Source organism: Pteropus vampyrus, unplaced genomic scaffold, assembly GCF_000151845.1.
Source record: "Pteropus vampyrus isolate Shadow unplaced genomic scaffold, Pvam_2.0 Scaffold628, whole genome shotgun sequence".
NCBI lineage: Eukaryota > Metazoa > Chordata > Mammalia > Chiroptera > Pteropodidae > Pteropus > Pteropus vampyrus.
In genome coordinates, this window is record NW_011889409.1 from 285,058 (window position 1) to 291,766 (window position 6,709).

Genomic DNA, 6,709 nt, shown 5'->3' on the forward strand with positions numbered 1-6,709 from the left:
AATTTTTAGATTTTTTTATTATCAAGATGTGTGTAGCCTTTGACTACCATTGTGCTAATACCTTCTCCTAGAATATGACTCAATTTCGGTGGCTAGTTCTTACCCTGAAGCTAGAGCTGAAGCTTGGTGGGTAATTTATACATAGCTAATCAGTCCCTGTTTGTTTCCAAGTCTCTGACTTGATAGTATCCTCCAACCCCCATCCAAGTCATTTTCTGTCAATCAGGTTAGATCCAGTGTCTTCCTGGTCCCTATTCCCCAAAGCTGTCACTTCACTTGTGGAGGATTGTTTCCCATTGGGCTCTTTCCTCCTAAGACTCAGGCAAAAGGAAAAAAAATATCTAATTTCTTTATGCTCTCATAGTTATCTTTATTAAATCAGATTTTTTTTTCCTTTTTTTTGCCTAGATTATACTAACCAGCACAATTTTATCTTTGATTCATGATCTGTATTGGAGGTAAAACATCCTATTGGAACTCTACCTCCGTGGGACTCTCAATTATGTTTTTCAATGGGATGAAAAATCAAAACAATATTTCTGAGAAAAATAACTTATTTCCCCCTTTTTAATTTTTCAATATTAGATAATCACAAACAGAACCATAGCTACTAATCTAAATAAGAAACACTTTGAGTTTGTTTTTATATTCAATTTTTTATTCCCCATCTCAAGTGCTCTGAAAAAAGTCGATCATTTCAGCCTTTGCCCCAATATGGTAGCAATGATCAGAGTGCTGTTTATCAAAAGTCCCGATTTGAATCTTTTCTGTGTTCAGCCTCACAATGACAAATACTTGGATACATCTGGCATTCTCCTGGGTTGGCCATTTAAGGGGTGTGTTTATACGAAAACCAAAAAACCTTATATTCTACAAGAACAAGTGAGGTATACTAGTCCCTGCTAAAGGGCAAATTTGAATACAGCTCGTTGCCACTCAAGTTGTCTTCTATCCAGGCCTTAAAAAATTATATCTTGATTCTTACATATAAGGCCTATAACAAAAAGAGCAGGTGAAAACTAAAAATGTCTCTCTCTTAAAGACTTCACAAAGAATTGAGAGCATGGGGCATCCGAAATGTTGCTATCAACAGTTATGAAGGCAAGGAGTGGTGGTGCCATCACATAAGCAAGGATGGCAGATGATGCCAGAAATACAGAATACAGCAGACAAGGAGCTTTATGTCCATTGGTGACTACTGCAGTAGAGAAATTGGCCAGCACTGGCCCCAGAGGTGGCACCTTCAGTGGCTAGCTGTAGTATTTTGTGGTAGCCATACCAGTAGGCAGCACCAACCTGGTGTATTCAGGAGACAAAAACTAAGGGGACAGGCAGCCTTGGTACATCTCTCTGGATGACAGGCAGCAGCAACAGCAAAGTGTTCTGTGTGCTCTGGCATTATAGTTCAAAGTCCTTTTCTATATTATTCAGAGTCTCCAGAGAAACAAAACCACTATATATATATATGTGTGTATGTGTATTTTTCTCTATATATTTCTATACAAACATGGCTCATGCAGTAATGGAGGCTGAGGAGTCTATTCAGGCCCTTTGTGGACTGGGCGATGTCCACTCACATTGGGGAGGGCCGAGTCCACCAATTCAAATGCTGACTTCATCTGGAAAGACCATCACAGACATACCCAGAAGTGTTTAATCTGGACACCCTTTGGCCAGTAAAGTTGACAAATAAAATTAACCATCACATCATCAAAATTAGCTGAGGTAGAAGAGGAGCCAAAATGGTAGCCTGGAGGGTCGATTTGTGGCATTTTCATTATGCATCCATTGGGAAATCTCAACTAGGTGGAAGAATTTGAAGAAAACTGCCTTTAATATTAAAAGATAGGGAAAAATCTAGGAAAGTCATGGTTTGTGACCCCTTATTCCTCTGCAAGTTGGGATAGTCAGAAAAAGATAGATTACATTTCCTTAAAGAGTTATTATATAGCTCTGTTATTTTCAAAGGGAGCTGTAGAGACATAAGGAAAGGCCATTTGAGAGACATACAATTTGGAGAAAAGGAATGGTCTTTCTTTTGCAACTTGCTGCTGTTGTGGTAATTTTAGACCATTTTACAATATTGGCTGGTAAAATTTATTAGTTCTTTTTTCTGCAGACACTGTTAAATGGGTAGATAAATGGATTGAGTTGTCTGAACTGTGACTTAAATCCTATATCCCAAAGACATATATACAAGAAAATTATGTTTTCATTTCCTTCCTTAAAGCCCAAATAACTACCTCTTCTACTCTCCAAGGGAATATGCACAAGAGAGACTAATTAACATGACAAAAAAGTGTATGCGTTTTTTTTTTTTTTTAATGTAATAAATTCCCCTTAAGTAGTTTAAGTGTTTATCACTTTAGGGAAGAAAAAAATTAGACTGAAGCAGGTGACACACTGAAAATGTGAGTCTCTGTTTGTTTGTCCTGTTCATTTGTTGCTTTTACGTTTATATCTCACATATAATTGATATCATGTGATTTTCAACCTTTTCTGTCTGGCTTATTTCACTTAGTATGATTATTTTGAGGTCCATCAATGTCCATCAATGGCAGTATTTCATCTCTTCTTATGGCTGAGTAATATTCCATTGTATATATGGACCACAGCTTCTTTAGCCAATCATCTATCTTAGGACACTTCGGTTGCTTCCATGTCCTGGCCACTGTGAATAATGCTGCTATGAACATCGGTGTGCAAATAACTTTTCTGATATGGGTTTTCAAGTCTTTGAGGTAAATACCCAGTAGAGAGATTGCTGGATCATAAGGTAGATCAATTCTTAGTTTTTTGAAGAATCTCTATACTGTTTTCCATAGTGGCTGTACCAATTTGCAGTCCCGCCAGCAGTGTATGAGGGTTCTGCTTTTTTTTTTTCCAGAAAGATTTATTATATAATGGTCCCTAGCCTGTTGTAAAGAATGTGTTTTTATTTTGGTTTCCAGTAGGTGGTGTCTGAGCCTCTTGGATCTCTGCTTTATATAAAGTCTTAATATCTTTTTTTCCCTTATAGATGTTTAATCATGCTTGCTACCCTTAATCTCAGTTCCTGTCAGTGTTAGCTACAGTTTCGGTAGTGTTTGCTCAGATTCCCCGGGGGCTCTGTGGTGATCGGTCTCAAAAGGTATGGGGGGGAGGGACCTCCTGGGTTGGGGGATGGGGGCTGCGGCTCAGCCTTGGTTTTGTAACTGCAGCTACTAAAAATCAACTGTTGTTTTCTGCCATCCCCACTTCTCTGCTGTCCCTGTTTCTCTGCCTTCTGCCCTGATGACTGGATACTGTTGCCGACTGCTTGGAACTCACAGCACTCCCAGGCCGGGCTGTTCAGGGAACTAGCCTCTCCTCCACTCCCCTTCCTTCTGCAGAATGCTCTGGAGGCTGGGAGAAGCAGCTTCTTTATTTCTTCCAGTCCACCGCCTGACATCCGGGATTCTGACCTGTGGTAGCTCTTATGTGCAGATCTCACACTTAGACATGCTGGTGTGCAGTTTGGGTGTTTTTTGTTGAGTTTTAGATGTTCAGCTTATTGTTGTTTCAAGGGGAGAGATCTGGGGACATCTCTCACACCATGTTTTATCCAATCTCACAGTTCAGAGTTTAAGTACCTTGCTAAAGGTCACGGTATTAAGTACAGGGCTGCTATAGTCAACCCAATCTGTTCCATTACATGACATTGCCTTGCCAAGAAATGCAGTTGGCATTGTTTAAACGATTACCTGACCAAAACTCCTTACACAAAACTGCCTTTATTAAAGCCTTCTCTGATAGGCAGCAGGTATACTTTATATTACAAGAGCTCACACCAATGGCTACCTGGATCAGGAGTGGCCCCTGACACAGCAGTGACCATCCATAGACTGCCTAGTTTATGATTTGTGAGACTTGGATCAAGACAGAAGAGATCAGTTAATTGGAATTTTCTGAAGAATTGAAACAAAGAAACTAGAAACTGGTATTTATGTATTGTAGGTCATTATTATAAAGGATTCCCTGATGTGGAATAGAATTCCTGAAGCCATGATAATTATTAAGAAACTTCAAAAGAGAAGGTGAACTTTAGAAAACCAACAAGCGATTCTGTTTTCTATATACATATTGGATTTAAATATAGAATTTTATGTTACTATGAAAAGCTGTACTTTTTTAATCAAATAAATTAACAAATGAATGAATATAGTACTAAAAATATATAACTAAAATTGGCAAGACATTTTTAAAATGATTTTTAGTTTTACCATTATGATTAATTATATGATTTAATAGAATAATATTTAAAACTTGCCACTCTTCATTGGCTATGGAATTTAGTTAAATATGTGCCTTAGAATCTTTGAAATGTAAAGAAAAACAATTACTTCATTTCTTTTCTCTCTGAAAGTATGAATGTTACTTTAAAATCATTAAGGAAGCTCTTGCAAACTAGAAAAATTTAACTTCTTTTTTTCAGGCACTGAATTGCCCTTTAAAAATGATAATTAGTAAGTTAAATAAAAATTCTTATGAGCTTGCCCTTTGCATGGCTGTCTATCAATATTTGTCAAATTTTTACATAATGAAATGAACTTGGCATTTCTCTAGCATATCATAGACCAATGATTATCAAAATTTAATGACTCTTTTTCCACAGAAATTTTTTAAAAGAAAAACTGTTTGCTTGAACAATCAGCATTATCGACAATAACTGGGGGAAAACAGAAAGCAAAAGAAGAAATTATTTTAAAATTCAGTAAATAAAAAAGGCAATAATAATGTTCTGAATAAGTGGAGTGAGAAAATTAGATTTAGTGTATTAAAACTTAGGGAAGATATGTATAATGATAACCTGGATATTGGGAACATTCTATAAATACTAATCAATTTTAATAAACACATTTTTTGGAAACTCTCTAAAGTTCATGTATCAGCAGTTAATATTTTATGTTTATAAGTGGACATATATATGGAAAAATACTCGCACTTTCTGCCACAATTTTATTAACTGAACTATTAGAAAAGCTTTTAAACACCAAGGATTTCTGGCAACCTTGGTTTACATGTGACCCTTCTATTTTTCTTTATATAGCTTCAAAAATAGCCATTTACTTTTCTCTCCTTTTGGTTTAGTGAATATCAAACAAGGATATTCAGAGATTCCTAGCTAATGCTTTTAAAATAAACAACATCTTAAAAGTGTATTTACATAAAAGAACACAATGAGACATATACAAATGAGACATTTTGTCTTTAGTTATATATAGAAAAGTATTTTATTAAATTAATGAATTAGTTACTATTGCTATTTTAGAAAAGTAATAAATCCACATTTTATAACATTCTAAGAACAATGTTTTTCAAGGAGTTAATTACATAAAACAATAAATACAACTTTAATCAAAATACCATATGCAGGATATTAAAAACTTTCAACTTAAAACAGTAGTTACTATTGACAGATTCATGCAATGCCCTCACATTTCAAGAACTTAAGAAATAAAACTGGATAGATTTAAAAACATAAATCTGTTTATCTACACTGATGGGAACATTGGGTAGAAATGAAGCTGCCGATACCTTAGAGCGCACTACATACAGGTGTCCCCTCTTCTCCATGGTTTCGCTTTGTCTATAAGGTTTCAGTTACCTGAAGTTAGCTGGGGTCTGAAAATATTAAGTAGAAAATTACAGAAATAAGCATTTCATACGTCTTAAATTTTGTACTGTTCTGAGTGGCATGATAAAGTCTCATGCCTTCCTGCATTATCTGGCCCAGATGTGAATCATCTCTTTGTCCAGCCTGTCCATGCTATAGATACTGCACACTCATTAGTCACTTAGTAGTCATCTGGGATATCAAATTAAAAGATACTTCATTTTGTTTTTTTTTATGATACTTTTATCATTATATTGACCATCAAAATCTTGAAAGTATTTTAATCAATATTTTAATTTTTATTTGCTGATATATTGCCATCTAAATTAGTTTTTGTCATGGCCTGATTTTAGTCTGATCTTGTCCAATTTGACTTTGTTATTGAATTTATAATCATTAGCAAATGGACTAGTATGCACAGGTAGAATACCTCGAATAAGGTACTATTAGAATACTGACATAAAATATTGCTTAAATGTTAATATTTTTTTCTTATATAAGTTTCAGAAATATAACTGATGAAACCAAGAATGATATTTGGAATAATCACAGTAATAGCATATCATGGATAATGACATACAATATTCAATATAATTTAATTAGTGAAGCATGCAGTATTAAAAAGACCTAAGGCTTTCAATTTAATTAACATTAAGGAATAAATTTCTTGTAGCGGATGCATTGGAAATAACATGACTGATTTGGTGGACTGTTGTTTAAAAAACCAGCGTCTATTTTCTTAAGTGACAAAATGACAAGCTTGAATTAGATAGTCACTTACTTAAAACTGCTACCCACCTGCACACTGGAGAGTACTGTTTGCTTCATTTAAACAGATGTTTCAACGCACTTGAATAGGATAATTAAGTATGCATACACTAAATATTTGTGAGGTTTCAACATGTACTGATTGCTACACTTCTGCCCTTTAATTACTGTCCAATTAAATAATGCAGCAAATCACAGAAGATATTATGTTTATATATTTTAGCCTAGTAAATAAGTTTCAATTAATTTAAGTGGGGGGAATCCTTCAGTTGAAGGATTAAATCCTTCAATTCTGGTTTTTATAAA